This window comes from Eriocheir sinensis, chromosome 56 (genome assembly GCF_024679095.1).
Source record: "Eriocheir sinensis breed Jianghai 21 chromosome 56, ASM2467909v1, whole genome shotgun sequence".
In the NCBI taxonomy this organism is placed as follows: domain Eukaryota; kingdom Metazoa; phylum Arthropoda; class Malacostraca; order Decapoda; family Varunidae; genus Eriocheir; species Eriocheir sinensis.
In genome coordinates this window covers 9,996,044-10,017,070 of record NC_066564.1, presented here as the reverse complement: position 1 = coordinate 10,017,070, position 21,027 = coordinate 9,996,044, and the positions used below count along the sequence as shown (strand labels likewise).

The following is a 21,027-nucleotide window of genomic DNA, read 5'->3' as shown; positions in this document are numbered from 1 at the left end:
GACTCTAGATTCTAGGATCAAAGATGAGCTCTGGGAGGGCAGCATGAGCCAATGCAAGATGGCGCCACTATAAAAAACACTCGCCTGCGCCAGAACGGGCTGGGCCGACCATCAGGACCTACCGGAAAGAAGCCTTGGACCGACCATCAGGATCCACCGGGAAGAAGCCTACCGGCGCAATAGGCTGCAATGTAAAAAAAAAAAAAAAAAAAAAAAAAACTATTACAAAAGTAAGACACCAGTAAATAACCATTTCAACGATAACTATAATTAATCTAACTAGTGAGATGGAGGAGACAAGTTTTGGGGTCGGAAATCGGCAAATATAAGAGGCTGATCACTTCTTCTTTTGACCTGTGACGCTTTGTATCGCTTCTTAGGTCCTCCTCTTTTCTTATTTTTCACTTATACACACTTTTCAGTATTGCATCACTTTCTTAAGCACTTAATCCTGAACTCTGGTTTTCTGGCAACGCAGCCTATGGCAGACTCCCTTCACAGGAAGAGTCACAGTAGGTATAAGATGTAGACGCCATTTTTGGACCATTTTTCGCCTTGCCTTTCAAACACTTGCTCTCTCTACAGAACTAGTTACATCACAACAGTCCATCAGTGCTGGAAATATCTGACCACAGCCATTACCTACCCCCCCCCCAAAAAAAAAAAATAATAATAAAAATAAAATAAAATGCAGGTCACCAAACATGAGTTGTCTCCTACTATATACCTGTACAGCATGTTCCCAAGAGCTGGCTACATATGACACAGGTAGCAAGGCGTAGAACTATAAAGCAGGGCCAGCATGCATGCAAGATGGAACTTCACAACTTCTCTTAGCAACCTTTCTCTGCCCATGATAGAAGCTTCATTATTATCATTACTATAATCTATTGTTAAAGGATGGCCAAACTTAATACAAGACCCCTTCCTATTGTTAATGCAGCATTTGAGGAAGTAAATCAACCTTAAAAAGCAGCGCCCTTGCTCATGGCAAAAGCTTCAGTATTGTCAATGTTGAACAAACTCTTTAAAAGATGACCCAACCTGTGAATACAAAACTTCTTCCCATTATCTATGCAGCATATGAAGTAAATCAATCTTAGAAATCAACCATATTGCCTATGGTATAGAAGCTTCACTATTGTCATTGCTACTCATAAAAGTTGGCCAAAACGTGAAATTAATACCACAGACCTCTTCCCATTGTCTATACACATTTGAGGAAGTAACTCAATCTTATAAATGAACCCGTGCTCATGGTGGAAGTCTCAATATAATAAAACCCTCATTGCTGTGTAGCGTGGAAAATGGAGAAGAGAGAAAATATTAAATAAATAAATAAATGAAAGCTACATCCTTTGATTATGGTAGCGTGGTAGTCGTCGAGCGCTGGTCCTGGATGTTAAGGCCTCAGGACAAGTGAACACTCGTTCCGAAGTTTGTGACCAGAAGGGCGTTACTTGTGTGGTTAATTATGGAGGGTGGGAGGATTTCCGTGGGAACCACTTTTGAGACAGCATTAAGAAACTGGATGGTGATAATGTACTATGGAGGGGATGTGTGTATGGTTCAGTAATTTCCAATGAGCAGCAAAACAGGCTCCAAATGATAATACTCAGTAAGGTTATATATAAATATGTATTTGGTTTATTTGCAAAGGTTAGCGGAGTACTAATAAAAATATGAAGAAAAAAAATGAATGACCGACAGGCTGTAGGCCTCTAAGCTAGCTAACTACCGGCACAAGGGAGATTTGGGGAATACACAGAATGCTTAGCTCTAGTTGCTGGATGCGGAGGAGGAGGAGCTGGCGTGAGTGTCGGGCTCGGCAGAGGACGTCCACGATGGGAATGGGCGGTCCTGGTGCTGGACAGACGGGCGCCGCTTGATGTAGAGATGGAGCGGCTCGGGTGGTATGAAGAGGCGGGCGCCCTTTGATGTAGGGAGCAGCTTGGGGCAGTGGTATTTCGGCCCCCAGGACAGTCGAGGGGCAGGTTACCCCGCCATACAAGTTCCCATCCTGTAGTCCGTCTCACCCCGCAGGCCGTGGGTGGTTTTTCGGGGGGGGCTGAGTGGAGAGGTGGACACCGCTCTCAACTCCAACTCGCTGCCTTTCCTTGCTAGGGCTGCTGCTCGTCTCCTGCTAGCCCGCCTTACACAGCAGGCCGTGGGCGGTGTGTGCGTCCTCCAAGCTTCTGGCTTGCTGCCGGTGGTGCTCGTCTTCTCCCTTCTCTCCCGCTTCTGGTCTCTTCCTCCTCACTGACTCGTGGGTCTCCTTGCCCTCGCCTTCTCGCCTCTGCTCCTCGCTAAGCTCCTCCCCCTTCTTCACGTGACTCCCTCTCGGCATTACAATCAAACCCTACCTAACTAACTAGTTATTGGTTCCTTAGAGGGGTTCGAGGCTTCGAGATGAGGGATTTCAGTAACTCGTTCATATATCCGCTCATTCGCTCGCCGTGTTATCTTCTCATAATCTTTTACGCACTTACATTCCTCAGCTACCCATTCACTCTTTCACTCATTCACTCTAGCCACTCACGCTCCCACTTGCTCACATTTACTCACTGTCACTCGTTCATTCATGCACTCGCTTACACTTACTCACTCTGTTACTCACCGACTTACTCACACTCTCTCGTTCATTCACATTCGGACCGTTACAGCTGTACCAACTAAAAGACGGACAAAAACAAGCTTACAAGACCTTCTTTGTCTATACGTTAGAGGAAGTAAATCAGTCTTATAAATGAACCCGTGCTCATGGCGGAAGTCTCAATATAATAAAACCCTCATTGCTGTACCAACTAAAAGACGGACAAAACCAAGCTTACAAGACCTTTGTCTATACAACGTTAGAGGAAGTAAATCAGTCTTATAAATTAACCTGTGCTCGTGGTAGAGGCGACACTAGTTTAATTGTCATTGCTAAACACTTTCACAAATGGCCAAACCTGTAATTACATGAGCTCTTCTCATTGTCCATGCAGCATTTGAGGAAGTAAATCAATCTTATCAACCCTTGTTCACAATAGAACCTTTACTAGTTCGTCATTGCTTAACTGTAAAAAGTACCAAACAAGACCTCTTCCCATTGTCCATGCACCATTTGAGTACGTAAATCAATCTTATAAATCGACCCTTGCTCACAATAGAAGCTTCACTAGTTCGTCATTGCTTAACTGTAAAAAGTACCAAACAAGACCTCTTCTCATTGTCCATGCAGCATTTGAGTACGTATATCAATCTTATAAATCGACCCTTGCTCATGATATGTTTTACTAGCTTGTCATTGCTAAATTAACTAAAACCGAACTCTCAAGAGATTACCAAACCTTCGCTAGTTTACAGTTGCTGAAGCAACTGTAAAAGATGGCCATACTTAAGAATACAAACCCTCTTCCCATTGTCTATGAAGTGTTTGAATAAGTAAATCAATCTTAAATCAACCCTTGCTCATAGTAGAAGCTTTTGTCAATGCTCAACTTACTTTTAAAGGACAGCCCAAGATAACAAACTTTTCCCATTGTCTATGCAGCTTGTGGGGATGTGAATCACTTATAAATCAACCCTTGCACATGGTAGATTCACTATAAAAAAAAATTTCATCGCCAAATGAACTAAGATGGACAACACCGAGAGTACGAGACCTTTTCCTATTGTCTATAATATGTTTGAGGAAGTAATTATATCTTCTAAATCAACCCTTTCTCATGGTATAAGTTTAAGCATTGACATTAATGAACTAGCTCTTAAAAGACGGCCCAACCTGTGAATACAAGAACACTTCTCATTCTTCCCATTCCCATTGGTGCAGCACTTTTAGGTGTAAATCATTCTATATCAATCCTTGCTATTGTTAGGCAACCACTTACTTGTTCCAGGTAATATTCAGAGCAAAGCTTCACAACTCAGTGGTGAGTACATACTTACATACTAACCTTCAGCTTGGAGATGACCACAGGCAGGTATCCATTTGTAGGTGGACATAATTACCTGTTATTTAGATCCATGAATGGACATCAAGGGAAAAATAAAAATAAATAAAGACACCAAAAGTTCCCTCTAGGTGTAGACATCATGGTGACAGTAAAAAATAATACATAATTAATAAATAGAAGTACAGGTTGTGATAGCGGAAGCAATACGAGTTGTGATAGCGGACACAGCAGGGTGGGCTGATAGCGGATGCAGGAGGATGGCTTGGGATGGTGGACGCAGGACGGGTTGTGATAGCGGATGTAGGAGGATGGGTTGTGATAGTAGACGCAGGACGGGTTGTGATAGCGGATGCAGGGGGACGGGTTGGGATGGTAGACGCAGGACGGGTTGTGATAGTGGATGTAGGAGGATGGGTTGGGATGGTAGACGCAGGACGGGTTGTGATAGTGGATGCAGGAGGACAGGTTGGGATGGTAGACGCAGGACGGGTTGTGATAGCGGATGTAGGAGGACAGGTTGGGATGGTAGACGCAGGATGGGTTGTGATAGTGGATGTAGGAGGACGGGTTGGGATGGTGGATGCAGGACGGGTCATGATAGTGGATGCAGGAGGACGGGTTGTGATAGTGGATGCAGGAGGACGGGTTGGGATGGTGGACGCAGGACGGGTCGTGATAGTGGATGCAGGAGGACGGGTTGGGATGGTGGACGCAGGACGGGTCGTGATAGTGGATGCAGGAGGACGGGTTGTGATGGTAGATGCAGGACGGGTCGTGATAGTGGATGCAGGAGGACGGGTTGGGATGGTGGACGCAGGACGGGTCGTGATAGTGGATGCAGGAGGACGGGTTGTGATGGTAGACGCAGGACGGGTCGTGATAGTGGATGCAGGAGGACGGGTTGTGATGGTAGACGCAGGACGGGTCGTGATAGTGGATGCAGGAGGACGGGTTGGGATGGTAGATGCAGGACGGGTCGTGATAGTGGATGTAGGAGGACGGGTTGTGATGGTAGACGCAGGACGGGTCGTGATAGTGGATGCAGGAGGACGGGTTGGGATGGTGGACGCAGGACGGGTCCATTACCTGGCATTTAATGAGGTGCAGCGCTTCAAGATTCTCCATTCATTTCTCTTCACATTTTTTCCCTTTTCCAGTCTCCCTTTCTGGCTCCCATTCCCTTTCCGTCCCCAACATACCCTTACAAGTACCACATTGGAAACACCCCACTATCTATCACAGAGGCAGAGAAAGGCATGGGAGTGTATGTTACCAGGCTACCAGTGAAGAACAAATACGCGCCAACCGCAGCGGACGGGTTAATGTGGTGTAGCGCAGAGGTAAATTCTTCTCACTCAACCCTTGCTATTGTTAGGTAAGCAAATACTTGTTCCCGATACTATTTAACGTACACAAGCCAGTGGTGAGAACATACTAACCTTCAGCTTCGAGATCCCCACAAACAGGCAGACATTTGTAAGTATTTCTATAGTGGTGCCTGTTATGTTATTTAGATTCATTAAGGGAAAATAGAAAATAATGTTAATCTAAAGTAGCCACAGGTAGATATATCATACAGTAAAAAAACAATGATAAAATAGAATAAAGAGAAGTAAAATATTAATACCCATTGAATTAAGTGGGTATAGACATTGGGTATATTTTGTAAGGCTTTGGGAGAGGTCATAATTGGTATAAGGCTTTGGGAGAGGTTGTTGAGTTTCCATCAAATACAAATATATTCCCCAGTACGTAATGATTAAATATTTTTCCCAGTACGACACTAAAGTACATACGTAACAAATATATTCCCTAGCACGTATAACACTTAAATATATTCCCCGGTACGTAACAAATATATTCCCAAGTATGTAACACTTCAATATATTGCCCAGAATGTAACACATATTTCCCAGTACATAACACTTAAATATATTCCCCAGTACGTAACACAAATGCATTCCCCAGTACGTGTAACACTTAAATATATTCCCCAGTACGTAACACAAATGCATTCCCCAGTACGTGTAACACTTAAATATATTCCCCAGTACGTAACACAAATATATTTCCCAGTACATAACACTGAAGTGCAGTCCCCAGTACGTAACACAAATATATTCCCCAGTACGTAACACAAATATATCCCCCAGTATGTAACACTTCAATATATTCCCCAGTACGTAACAAATATATCCCCCAGAATGTAACACTTCAACATATTCCCCAGTACGTAACACAAATATATCCCCCAGTATGTAACACTTCAATATATTCCCCAGTACGTAACAAATATATCCCCCAGAATGTAACACTTCAATATATTCCCCAGTACGTAACACAAATATATCCCCCAGTAGGAAACACTTCAATATATTCCCCGGGCATACTGGTTAAGTTTCCAGTATGGCATTGGTAGAGGTTGATTGGTAAGGCTTTCATTGTATTGGTAGTGTTTCCATGGATAGTTTTAAGTGTGGTGATAATTCGACAAAGCTTCTGCAACAACATGAAAAAAAAATCATGAGAACCCAACTCCTCTCCTTGGTAGAGAGGATTTGCATGCTGAACGTGTTGCTGACCAGTTTACACAACGCAGAGGACACAGACACAATCACACCAGACGCTGGGGTCCAGACATTGGCCCGGCAGCGACTACAGTAAATAATTTAATCAACCCGTTTTTCCTCAACCCGACCACTGCTGACTGGGAATGAAGGCAAACACTTCATTCAACTTTCTCTTTCTTATTATGTATATCTGTTTATTCAGTAAAGATCAGGAATTATTACCTGTACTGCAGACATGAAAGTGTATTTAAGAAACAATCATTTTTGAGGGTAAGGCCTCTCAGCCTTGTGTTCTCATGTACCTGAGACACTTAATTGTTAGCATAGGATACTTTGTGTTAGTTTTGACTTTTTTTCCACACCACCTCAAGAGGTAAAAGTCTAGGCGCATTTTTATTAAAGAGGTTTTTCCTGTAGGCCTAATCCTCTCTGAACTTTCACCAGGAAGCAAAATAAGGTCTTGCACATGCAGGAGCAGTACAGGTTGTGATAGTGACGCAGTACGGGTTGTGATAGTGACGCAGTACGGGTTGTGATAGTGACGCAGTACAGGTTGTGATAGTGACGCAGTACAGGTTGTGATAGCGATGCAGTACGGGTTGTGATAGTGACGCAGCACGGGTTGTGATAGTGACGCAGTACGGGTTGTGATAGTGACGCAGTACGGGTTGTGATAGTGACGCAGTACGGGTTGTGATAGTGACGCAGTACGGGTTGTGATAGTGACGCAGTACGGGTTGTGATAGTGACGCAGTACGGGTTGTGATAGTGACGCAGTACGGGTTGTGATAGTGACGCAGTATGGGTTGTGATAGTGACGCAGTACAGGTTGTGATAGCGATGCAGTACGGGTTGTGATAGTGACGCAGTACGGGTTGTGATAGCGATGCAGTACGGGTTGTGATAGTGATGCAGTACGGGTTGTGATAGTGACGCAGTACGGGTTGTGATAGCGATGCAGTACAGGTTGTGATGGTGACGCAGTACGGGTTGTGATAGTGACGCAGTACGGGTTGTGATAGTGACGCAGTACGGGTTGTGATAGTGACGCAGTACGGGTTGTGATGGTGACGCAGTACGGGTTGTGATGGTGACGCAGTACGGGTTGTGATAGTGACGCAGTACGATTTGTGATAGTGATGCAGTACGGGTTGTGATAGTGACGCAGTACAGGTTGTGATGGTGACGCAGTACGGGTTGTGATGGTGACGCAGTACAGGTTGTGATAGTGACGCAGTACGGGTTGTGATAGTGACGCAGTACGGGTTGTGATAGTGATGCAGTATGGGTTGTGATGGTGACGCAGTATGGGTTGTGATAGTGACGCAGTATGGGTTGTGATAATGACGCAGTACGGGTTGTGATAGTGACGCAGTACGGGTTGTGATGGTGACGCAGTACGGGTTGTGATAGTGACGCAGTACGGGTTGTGATAGTGACGCAGTACGGGTTGTGATAGTGACGCAGTACGGGTTGTGATGGTGACGCAGTATGGGTTGTGATGGTGACGCAGTATGGGTTGTGATGGTGATGCAGTATGGGTTGTGATGGTGACGCAGTACAGGTTGTGATGGTGACGCAGTACGGTTTGTGATGGTGATGCAGTACGGTTTGTGATGGTGACGCAGTATGGGTTGTGATGGTGACGCAGTACGGGTTGTGATGGTGACGCAGTACGGGTTGTGATAGTGATGCAGTACGGGTTGTGATGGCGACGCAGTACGGATTGTGATGGTGACGCAGTACGGATTGTGATGGTGACGCAGTACGGGTTGTGATGGCGACGCAGTACGGATTGTGATGGTGATGCAGTACGGGTTGTGATAGTGATGCAGTACGGGTTGTGATGGCGACGCAGTACGGATTGTGATGGTGACGCAGTACGGATTGTGATGGTGACGCAGTACGGATTGTGATGGTGACGCAGTACGGATTGTGATGGTGACGCAGTACGGATTGTGATGGTGACGCAGTACGGATTGTGATGGTGACGCAGTACGGATTGTGATGGTGACGCAGTACGGGTTGTGATGGTGACGCAGTACAGGTTGTGATGGTGACGCAGTACGGTTTGTGATGGTGACGCAGTACAGGTTGTGATGGTGACGCAGTACGGTTTGTGATGGTGACGCAGTACAGGTTGTGATGGTGACGCAGTACGGTTTGTGATGGTGACGCAGTACAGGTTGTGATGGTGACGCAGTACGGTTTGTGATGGTGACGCAGTACGGTTTGTGATGGTGACGCAGTACAGGTTGTGATGGTGACGCAGTATGGGTGGTGATGGTGATGTAGTACGGCGAATGCAACACTTAAACAAATGTAACACTTAAATATATTCCCACGTACGTAACACAAATATTTCCCCCACTACGTAACACTTCAGGCCTCTCGGATAGACAGAACATGCCACCTCCTATATATATGATACCTCCTCTTCCTCTTATTTCTTCTTATCTTCTTCCTCCTCTTCAGTCTTGTTGGCCTGGAAAGTGTTGTCACATGGCAGCAGGAATACCATCACCATTACACCAGAAATTAACATGTAACACTTAAATATATTCCCACGTACGTAACACAAATATTTCCCCCACTACGTAACACTTTAGACCTCTCGGATAGACAGAACATGCCACCTTTTACTGTTTAGCCTACTATCCATATGATACCTCCTCCTCCTCTTCTTTCTTCTTATCTTCTTCCTCCTCTTCACAGTCTTGTTGGCCTGGAAGAAAGTTTTGAGTGACGTACTGAGAGGAGGGAGAGGAAAAAAATTGGAGAGGAAAAGGAGGAATTTGGAGGAAGAAGAGGAAGAGGGAGAGAGGAGGAAAAAATGAGGTATTTGGAGGAGGTAGAGGAAGAGGAGGAGGGATGATTAACCTCTTCACTCCGGCGACGACGACGTCTGATGGCGTCACCGTATAGAAATGGTTAGTCCTCTTCTAAACCTCTTAATCCTCTTCTAAACCTCTTAAGAGGAAATGGAAGAGGATTACGAGGCCGGAAAGGGCAAAGGCAAAAGACAAATTCTGACACTAAAATCATGTAGCTTGTTGCAACTGGCTACGAGTTATCAACATGTCTACTTTTTATCCACTTTTTGTCCGAAGTCACCCTGGTTGACGGTATGTTTCCTTACTAATGAGACTTTCTATACACCAAAGTGAGGTCATTCTTTGTCAATTTATACCATAAACTGCTGGCTACCATGTTTAAAGACTCCCTAAACTTAACATATTCTAACCTAACAAAACCCAGTCACTATAGGGACTCAAAAAATTCATATAACCTTCCTTACTAATGAAGCTTTCCATACAACAAAGTGAGGTCGTTCTTTGTTGATTTATACCATAAGGTGCTGGCTACCATGTCTTTGAAGATATCCTAGACTTAACCTATTCTAACCTAACAAAACCAGGAAGTTGCTATAGGCCTTGACTCAACAAATTCATATTTACATAGATTTACATAGAAAATCAGACCACACAGACCCCATGGTCCAGACTTGGTGGTCTGTCCTTAAACCTAAGTGATTTTACATTAATCAGAAGACTCCAAAACGTTGCATTTCTACTCTAGTTGATATTAAGTTGAAGGAAGTGACGGTCGAGCTTATTTTTGAAGGAGTCAATCGTGTTACACTGGACCACTGATGATGGGAGCTTATTCCATTCTCGCACTACAACGTTGGTGAAGAAAAATTTGGTGCAGTCTGAATTTACTTGTCTACATCTGAGTTTTACGCCATTGTTCCTCGTGCGCAAAGTGTCATCGATCATAAACAATGTTGATCTGTCTACATTCGTGAAACCATTAAGTATTTTAAAACATTCGATCAGTTTTCCTCGGAGGCGACGTTTCTCAAGAGAGAACATGTTAAGGGTAGAAAGCCTTTCTTCGTAGGATTTGTTGCGCAAGGAAGGGATAATTTTCGTTGCCCGACGCTGAACACCTTCTAATTTAGCAATATCCTTTGCATGGTGGGGAGACCAAAACTGTACCGCATATTCCAAGTGGGGTCTGACTAAACTGTTGTAGAGCGGGAGTATTACATCTTTATTCTTAAATTAAAAGTTTCTTTTAATGAAGCCCAACATTCTGTTCGCTTTATTTGCTGCATCGATGCATTGCTGTGAGAATTTGAGGTTTGACGCGATTTTGACCCCCAAGTCCTTGACGCATTGAACGCTTTTGAGTTTAACGCCGCGCATTTCGTAATCAAACTTTTTATTCCTCGTTCCAACTTGAAGGACCTGGCACTTGTCTACGTTAAAGGGCATCTCCCATCTATCCGACCAAGCTGAAATTTTGTGCAAATCCTCTTGGAGGCTTTGCCTGTCTTCGTCAGTGAGAACCGAGTTACCAATCTTTTTGTCGTCTGCAAATTTACTAATGCGGTTATTGAGTCCAACATCCACGTCGTTGATGTTGATGGGTAGGCGGTGGCCGAAGTGATAGCGTACTGGACCCACATTCGCCGCGTGATGGACGACGCGGGTTCGAATCCTCACGCTACCACTCGGATTTTTCGGTCACCGCCGAGTGGCTTAAAACTACCCACATGCTATCCTGAAGACCACCCATCAACCCGGACTCTAGAGGAAGCCGTCCAAGCGAATCAAGAACGAGTTCCGGGGGGCAGCATGAGCCAATGCAAGATGGCGCCACTATAAACACTCGCCTGCGCCAGAACGGGCTGGGCCGACCATCAGGCCCCACCTGGAAGAAGCCTTGGGTCGACCATCAGGCCCCACCTGGAAGAAGCCTTGGGCCGACCATCAGGCCCCACCGGGAAGATGCCTACCGGCGCAATAGGCAACAACGTAAAAAAAAAAAAAAATAATAATAATGAAGAGCACTGGGCCAAGAACCGAGCCCTGAGGGACGCCACTAGTGACAGGCGCCCACTCTGAGTTAAATCCGTCAATCACTACTCTTTGTTGTCTGTTGCTCAACCAATTCGCGATCCATTGGTTTACCTGACCGTCAATACCTATTTGTTTTAATTTGTAAAGTAATTTATGATGCGGGACTTTATCAAACGCTTTCTGGAAATCAAGATAGACTACGTCCAGTGATTTGGTTACGTCATAAACAGTGAAGAGGTCGTTATAAAAGGTTAATAGATTTGATAGGCAGGATCTTTTGTTTCGGAAGCCATGTTGTGAGTCCCCAATTAATGAGTGGCTTTCAAGGTAACTCACAATTTTGTCTCTAATAACCTTCCTTTTAATGAAGCTTTCCATACAAAAAAGTGAGGTCATTTTTTGTTGATCTATACCTTAAGGGGGGCGACTACCCCCCCCCCCCCTACAGCTCTTTTGGTAGGTCCAATAGCCTTGAAATTTTATTATGTTGTTTGTTGGTGTTAATGAGGAGTGTATAGTGAATTTCATGGAGATTGGGTGAATGATAGGGGGCACTGAGATAAAACGCGTTTTTTTTCAATTTGTTTCACAGGCTTTATTTTTAAGTCAATCACTTTGAAAAAATTACCAATGAAACTTCGATTATATATCTACATTTTGTCGGGAACAGATTTTTGATTTTTGCTTTTATCTTTGAGAGAAAATTTAAAAAAAAATTTTTCACACTTGATTTTCTCCGCTCTGTATCCCGTTTTCTATGGCCATATTGAAAAATCTATTCCAATAAAAAAAATCGGCCTTTGATTGAAGTTTTTATTGATACCTAACAATTGTCAGTCAGATGATTTACTGATTTTTTGAAATTTTTTGAAGTGTAAAAAACCAACTTTTGAGAAATCGGCTCCTAATTTTTTTTTTTTGCATTTACCCCTGTCATGCCCTTCATAATTGTCCGATTGAGATGAAATTTTCACACATGATTGTGCAAACCTTGCTGATTGACTGGAGATATTGATAAGGCATCTGGTCCCCCTTTCTCAGTGTTGAGAAAGTATTATTCACTGGTATGTGAGGGTGTCAAAAGGCGCCACCTTTCTCATTGTCGCCAGATTTTATCAATATTCTCCAGGCTGGTATTCTTCATCCTTCTTCTGCTGTTTTCTTTTCTTTTTGGACTTGGGTGTTGCATGTCTGGCTCTTTCAAGGTCTTGCCAGTGAAGAGATTCTTGTAATCTTTCTTGAGAACCAAACATATGTAATATTATGTTCCCATCCTCATAGCCAAAGTTGTGACGCGTGATCTACAGTCCTCTCGGCCCTCGGGCAGCATGACTCACTCCATCCACCCTCTCTGAGATGCCAAGTGATGCAGATTCATAAAGAAGAAATCATTTTTTATTGAAAATTTACGCGTATATAAGCATTGAATGACACCACGTGTGTAACCGCGTGACTCAGGCCTCTGACGCAACCGCGCGGGGTATTTAAACATGGCTTCCCGGCCGTAAGGGATTTAATTTGACCAAAACAAACCTTACCACTTGATAATTTAGGCTATCTCGGCCACAGTGAGCGAAGAAAAAGAATTTCTCAGATTTCAAAAATATTCGGCCAAAAATACCCCGTAGCCGCCCCCCTTAAGCTGATGGTTGATGGTGGTGTGCTGGGCAGGGAGAGAGCCAGGCTGTTGTGTCACAGCACACTGGGGTATCACACATAAGGGTAGCATAGGAAGGGAGTGCAGGGAGTACCGGAAGTGCCACATACCTCACTGGAATGCAAGGTAGCAATGAGCTATGGCAGATACGAAAAATAAAAATGAAGCCACAAATTGTGGTTTGAAATGCTTATTTTTCTGAAACCTGTCTTTTCTTTCTTCTATATTCTCAATATCATCAATTGACTTACGATTAGTGAAGGTAACACTTTTTGTGCTTCTATGGGCTGAGGTGCTGAACATCGATTCAACTCCCACAGGTTGTGTCTCAGCATGCTGGGGTGTCGCACGTGAGGGCAGCATAGGAAGGGAGTGCCAGGTAGTGCCACATCTTCCTGGAAATCAAGGATGCAATGAGTTACATATGCGAGGAAAGACTCAAACAGTTAAACTTGCATTCTCTAGAAAAGTAAAGGTGCAAGGAGACTTAATCTAGGTGTATAAATGGATCAAGGGCTTAAATAAGGGGGATATTAATAAGGTTCTGATAAGAGAACCAGGTAGGACACGTACCAATGAGAGTAGAATGGATACATTCAAACAGGACATAGGCAAAAACTGGTTCCCTAACAGTGGTGGATGAGTGGAACAGGCCTGGCAGTCATATGGTGAGTGAGTGCCAATCAGAAAAGGAAGAAAAGAAAGAAAGGAGGAGGAAGATGAATTATAAATTATTAACTAGAAAACAAAGCTGAAGGAGAAACAATGATTAAGAGGAGGAGTTGATGGAAGGAAGAACTGAGAGAGAGAGAGAGAGAGAGAGAGAGAGAGAGAGAGAGAGAGAGAGAGAGAGAGAGAGAGAGAGAGAGAGAGAGAGAGAGAGAGAGAGAGAGAGAGAGAGAGAGAGAGAGAGAGAGAGAGAGAGAGAGAGAGAGAGAGAGAGAGAGAGAGAGAGAATAATTAAGAGGAGGAGGAATACAGACCTAACCTGTGCTGACCTGACCTCTTCTCATGGGGTGCTGAGTGCTGCCTCATGTCCTTGCCAACTTGTTCCTGGGCCGCCCATTTCTTGTGTCCTGCAGGATGGGTGCTGGGAGGCTGTGGGAGGTGCTGGAGGAGGAGGCACACACAACCTCCGATGTTCAGTGCCAAAATATGGTGTGTGTGTGTGTGTGTGTGTGTGTGTGTGTGTGTGTGTGTGTGTGTGGTGTGTGTGTGTGTGTGTGTGTGGTGCGTGTGTGTGTGTGTGTGTGTGGTGTGTGTGGTGGGTGTGTTTTGCCATGCCAACAAGCAAGCCCCTGAGGAAATAACCCGCTGGACAGGCAGTGTGTGGCACGGTAACTTAAGTCAGCCTGGGAAAATAGGTTAGTTTTATTGAGGTCCACTTCACTGCCTTGGAAGGGGAACACAGGGCTTGCACCCCCCGAAGACAGGAACTCTTTCCTCGCCCGGCCTTATGCAGGGTGTGGTGCGTGTGTGTGAGTGTGTGTAAGTGTGTGTGTTTGTGTGGTGTGTCGTGCGTGTGTGTGTGTGTGTGTGTGGTCTGTATGTGTGTGTGTGTGTGTGTGTGTGTGTGTGTGTGTGTGTGTGGCGCCATCTTCTGGTTGGAGATTTAATGGCCGAGCTGCTGGTTGACAGGGGTTGTATTGCCTCACTCTCAGGAAAGCACACAATCTTGCAAGGGCTTTAATAAGGGGAATATTAATAAGGTTCTGATAATAAGAGAACCAGGTAGGAGAGAGAGAGAGAGAGAGAGAGAGAGAGAGAGAGAGAGAGAGAGAGAGAGAGAGAGAGAGAGAGAGAGAGAGAGAGAGAGAGAGAGAGAGATGAATAACTAAAAGGAGGAGGAGGAGGAATGCTGACTTGACCTCTTCTCATGGGGTGCTGAGCATTGCCTTATGTCCTTGCCAACTTGTTCCTTGTGTCCTGCAGGATGGGTGATGCGAGGCTGCGGGAAGCGCCGGAGGAGGAGGCACACACAACCTCCGACGTTCAGTGGACTGCTACTTGTACAGCACGTTCCATAGAGCTGTACAAGTGTGGAACAGACTGCCAGAAGAAGCAGTCACAGCAAGCACCATGTGGTGCTTGCTGTGACTAATGCTGCCTCCACCCACCCTAAAGTGCCTGTAGAAGCCATGGCAGGCACACCTACACTTAATAAGAAGAGAGGAACGAGAGGAGGAGGACCTAAGAAGCGATACAAAGCATTACAGGCCAAAAGAAGCAGCAGCTTTTTGGGACTAACAGACTCAAGACTCAAGACAACAAGAACTAATTACCTAGCCTGTCACTGAGGCCACGGTAGATTCTCACACAACTGTTTGAAAGCCAACACAATCAAAGGACTCACGTTATCAAGCTTGAAAAGAAAGCTCCGGCCTCCTTCGGTCAGTCTCCTTATGTTTCTCGAAATGGCCTCCAGCACACTTGAAGTCCTCAGGCGGTGGAGTCCCAAGACGACCGTGAACATCACCTAAACTACAACAAAACAAGACAAGACACTGATGAACTTGCTGGCTTCGTCCCCCTTGACAAACTTCTTCTTGGCCACTCGACCCGTGGAGTCAGTCAGTCAGCGCCAAGCGGGTCCGTCCTGAGCCTCCGCTGCGGCCACAAGGTCTGTGCTGCTTAAATACTTAAAATATATTACCCAGCTCGTCACACTTAAATATATTACCCAGAACGTCACACTTAAATATATTACCCAGAACGTCACACTTAAATACATTACCCAGAACGTCACACTTAAATATAGTACACCACCACGTCACACTTAAATATATTACCCAGCTCGTCACACTTAAATATATTACCCAGAACGTCACACTTAAATATATTACCCAGAACGTCACACTTAAATACATTATCCAGAACGTCACACTTAAATATAGTACACCACCACGTCACACTTAAATATATTACCCAGCATGTCACACTTAAATATACTACCCAGTACGTCACACTTAAATATTCTACCCAGTACGTCACACTTAAATATACTACCCAGTACGTCATACTTAAATATATTACCCAGCATGTCACACTTAAATATATTACCCTGCACATCACACTTAAATATACTACCCAGCACGTCACACTTAAATATAATACCCAGTACGTCACACTTATATATACTACCCAGTACGTCACACTTAAATATATTACCCAGTACATCACACTTAAATATACTACCCAGCACATCATACTTAAATATATTACCCAGGACGTCACACTTAAATATAGTACCCAGCACGCCACACTTAAATATAGTACCCAGCATGTCACACTTAAATATATTACCCAGCACATCAGACTTAAATATTTTTGCACACATGTTCCACTTAAATATTTTTCCAGGCCTGTTACACTTAAACAACATCTCCAGTACGTTTCACATCAGATCTCCCGGACAGACGAAACAAGTCACCTCCTCCAGTGTCACCTGTAACCCATATATATGTGACACCTTCTCTTCTTTCTTCCCTTTACTGCCCCAGCCTGGAAGAAAGTCTGGTGTTAGTCAGATGAAGGTTTCCATTTTCTGTAAACTGAGCCTGCAAGAGTTTGTGATTATCCTGGAAAATGACGCAGGTTATGACTTCAAGCTAAACCTCTCTTTTGGACACTCTACTTCTGTCTGTCGTGGGAGCGGTGAGTAGCGTTTTTTTTTTCTACACCCTTTTTGTTGCCCTTGAGCCATCTCCTTTGTTGTAAAAATAAATAAATAAATAAATAAATAAACAAAATTAAATAAAAAATAATATAATAATAATAAATTCGCATCCAACAGACCTCTACCCATGATCGTAAATAGTGAAGTTTTGAATGCAAGGAAAGAAATCAATCACCATATACCTTAGCCAGGTGTGTGATGGTGCCGTGTCAAGTCTCCTGCGCCCACCCACACCGCCTCTCCACAACCTCCTGCAGTGCTCTTCCTCCTCCTCCCTGCCCTGCACATCTTGCTGGCCAGAAAGAGTCTGTTGTTAGCTAGATATAAAGGTTTACATTTTCTGCAAACTTAAAGATTATCTGGATGATGGCACAGCTAACTTCATGCTAAAAAATTCACGTCCAACAGCCCTATTACACCTCTAGGCATAATCGTATTTAATGAAGCAGTCTTCTTCCTCCTCCTCCCTGACCAGGACGTCTTGCTGGCCTGAAAGAAAGTCTGTTGTTAGCTAGATATAAAGGTTTACATTTTCTGCAAACTAAATGACTATCCTGGATGATGGCACAGCTGACTTCATGCTAAAAAAATTCACGTCCAACAGCCCTATTACACCTCGAGGCATAATCGTATTTAATGAAGAAGATTTGAGCAAGGAAAGAAATCAGTCGTTACCTTAGCCAGGCGCGTGAAGGTGCTGTGTCAAGCCTTTCCACAGCCTCCTGCAGTCTTCTTCCTCCTCCTCCCTGTCCTGGACATCTTTCTGGCCTGAAAGAGAGTCCGTTGTTAGCTAGATATAAAGATTTACATTTTCTGCAAACTAAGTGACTATCCTGGATGATGGCACAGCTAACGACTTCATGCTAAAAAAATTGAAATCCAACAGCCCTATTACACCTCGAGGCATAATCGTATTAATGAAGCAGTCTTCTTCCTCCTCCTCCCTGACCAGGACATCTTGCTGGCCTGAAAGAAAGTCTGTTGTTAGCTAGATACAAAGGTTTACATTCTCTGCAAACTAAGTGACTATCCTGGATGATGGCATAGCTAACTTCATGCTAAAAACATTCACGTCCAACAGCCCTATTACACCTCTAGCCATAATCGTATTTAATGAAGAAGTTTTGAATACAAGGAAAGAATCAGTCATTACCTTAGGCAGGCATGTGATGGTGCTATGTCGTCTCCTCCTGACCTACACCGCCTACACCTGCTGTCTTGTTGACCTGAAAGAAAGTCTGATGTTAGTCATATAAAGGTTTACATTTTCTGCAAACTGAATCAATAGGAGTTTGTGATTATCCTGGACAATGCCGCAGCTTATGACTTTCACCTCAACACACACAATACGGTACATATGTAACACAATGACAGCTAAAGAGTAACACAATAATAACGTAACACCAGGTAAGCAATCACGGTCTCTGGCACCTATAAGAACACTTAAACACACGTACGGCCCTGACAAGCCCCCACACAGGTCAAAAGAAGAAGGGGTTTGGCATGTAAAATAACGTAACACCGTCACTGTCTCTGGCACCTTTAAGAATACTTGAACACATGTCATTGACAAGACCCACGCCCGTCACCTCAACACACGTAACACAATGACAGCTGAAGAGTAACAGAATTAAAACGTAACACTATAAGCAATCACTGTCTCTGGCACCTATAAAAAACACTTGAACACACGGCCCTGACAAGCCTCCACGCCCGTCACCTGAACACTATAGTCCGGCAAATCTTAATTCTTAAGTGGCGGCTCTGACGTAGACAGCCCGCTAGACCCTGTTGCCGCATCTCCAACTGACCTCGCACACCGTGTCTCTCACACCCTTCTCTCTCTCTCTCTCTCTCTCTCTCTCTCTCTCTGTGTGTGTGTGTGTGTGTGCGAGAAAAGTGGGGGTATACTCGATTCGGGGAGTATGGTGCACGACAATGCATAATAATAATAATAATAATAATAATAATAATAATAATAATAATAATAATAATAATAATAAAAAACCTCTTTAAAAACAACGCACCAAGACTCTTTACCCCTTAGGTGGTGTGGAAATAAGGTCAAAGTGTAATATTTTAATGTTCTTAGCGACCACTCCTTCCCCACTCCCTGGCCATCCCCAGCGGAACCTCACCATTCACCTGCATGACACATCAGAATTTGCTTGACGGTCCTGGCATTCCATATATAGGTACAGTCTCCATATTTTATCATAATTATGCCATATAGCTGACATTGTATAGCAGATGGCAGACACACATAAAAAAAAATAACAGAAATGCGATAATTAAAGCAGGCAGAACAACTGGCAACTGCGGGTGTGTTGGGTTGAGTTGAGCTGACACCGCCGTGGTGGCAACGCTGCCAAGTGTTGTTCAAATTTCTTTGTATTCACTCACAGATAGAGAGTCAATCATAAAAAAACATATTTGTTTTTATACTAGAGTAAGAGAGAAAGAGAGAGACATGGGGAGAGAGAGAGAGAGAAGGGTGTGAGAGGCACGGTGTGCGAGGTCAGTTGGAGACATAGCACCAGTGTCTAGCGGCTGTCTACGTCAGAGCCGCCACTTAAGATTTGCCAGACTATAGACGTCACACAGCCTTCCACAGCCCAGTAACACAGCTTTATCGTATCTCCAGTAACGAAATAATATCTTCTAACTCTGTCTTACCTCAAATAACACTGGGAAGCTCGTTAAAGGCGAGAAATATAGCGTGGCAGCCCCCCAGCGAGTCATCCCCACACTTTTAAGACGTCACACAGCCCTTCACAACCCCGTAGCACAGCTTTATCATATCTATAGTAACGGAATAATATCTTCTAACACTGTCTTACCTCAAATAACACTGCTCGCGGCCCTGGGAAGCTCGTAAAGGCAATATGAAGAGCGTGTCCGCGGAGCCATGCCGTGAGGGTGGACGGTCCCACGCGGGATGGCCATACTTGCGCTAAAACGTTGAAGTGCCGACCAATCAGAGAGCTTGAGAGAAAAAGGGCCAGGGCTCTCAGCCAATCAGCGCACAGCAAGACGCACGGCAGCCAATCAGAGCAGAGAACAGATACCGTATTGGCGCCAAATGTTGCTACGGGTCCTCGTGCAACACAGACGTATTATAACCATTTTTTCACGAGTTTTTTGACGGTTGATCTTTACTATGGTTTTGATAATGACACATTTTGATTATGTTATTTTCCGGGCGGTTTGAAGGTTAATTAACGTGGGTGACGCCGGGGAGCGAGGTATGAGCGGGTTACTATATAATGAAACCATATTTACCGGAGTGGGAATTTAACATGAAAATAGACATTAAAATTTACTTAAAACATTCTTCGTCCTCACAGCAACAAAGGAAGCATAAGTATATAGAAGCCAGCCAGCCACACTTTGATTATATTGTTACGCCACCCCCCCCCCCTACCACACACCATACACGGGCAGGCAGGTGGCGTGATCCCCAGAACAGCCACACGGGCACCAGTCACTCACAGCGGCCCACACAGAACACCGAGGGGAGGAGGGAACGAGGCAGGGCACAAAGGATACACGTTCAACACTAAGTTCTAGTTTAATGACAGGTTCTTCACACAGTACAGCAACTTTCAAGGGCACAGAACAGTTAATCAGGCACAGTACAGGGGCACGGCAGACACGCACACCGGATGCACACAGCTCGCGAGCGGAGCAGCTCAACACTCCCTAAGCCCAGACACGCGCCTTCTCCACTACCCCTCAGCCACCCTTGCTCCCACACTGCTCGACTCAGCACTTCCTGCCCGGCGGCCCGGCGGCCCCGGGCCCCCTCCTGTCTCTCTTGTCCCAACAAGTAGAGTTGCACCATGCTGAGCTAACATTGCATCATGCTACAATTTCCTCACATTACACATACAATCATTCACATACAGCACATTCGTAACACTATCTCCCCCTTCAGAAGGCAGTCGACCCGGCTGCCCCAACATTCAACAAACAAAACACATGAAATAAATCAAACTAATCAGTCCCCTGGGACATCACTAAAGTCTCTTAACCATCCCGGCCGACGCCTCTCTCGCCGAGGGCGCCGCTGGGATGCGGGCGGCGGCAGGCAGGCGGTGGCACCCAGAGCCGCGTCGTCGGCCCCAAGTACTTGCTCAGGGTCGTCACTGACATCTGCCGCTTCGCCCGCACCGCCCATGTTCTCGTTCGCCCCTTGGTCGACCTCTGACACGTCCCCTTCGCCGCTGCTGGGGCTCACGTCCCTCTTGCGCCGGTCGTATGTCTCCTTCATGGCCTGGCCTGCCACCTTGAGCTTGCCCCGCACGCGTCGGTGCAC

General features: G+C 44.9%; 2 long non-coding RNA genes across 2 annotated transcripts; both read right to left on the bottom strand.

The window, feature by feature from the left end:
* Positions 1–13,017: 13,017 nt before the first annotated feature.
* LOC126984109 (uncharacterized) lies at positions 13,018–14,211 on the bottom strand. The gene is made up of 3 exons (XR_007736411.1): positions 14,037–14,211; positions 13,285–13,428; positions 13,018–13,147 (listed from the first exon to the last, which is right to left on the bottom strand). It is a non-coding gene; the product is annotated as an uncharacterized LOC126984109 (long non-coding RNA).
* Positions 14,212–16,089: 1,878 nt separating this feature from the next.
* On the bottom strand, positions 16,090–18,284 carry LOC126984108 (uncharacterized). Its single transcript, XR_007736410.1, has 3 exons — positions 17,863–18,284; positions 17,385–17,477; positions 16,090–17,198 (listed from the first exon to the last, which is right to left on the bottom strand). It is a non-coding gene; the product is annotated as an uncharacterized LOC126984108 (long non-coding RNA).
* Positions 18,285–21,027: the final 2,743 nt, after the last annotated feature.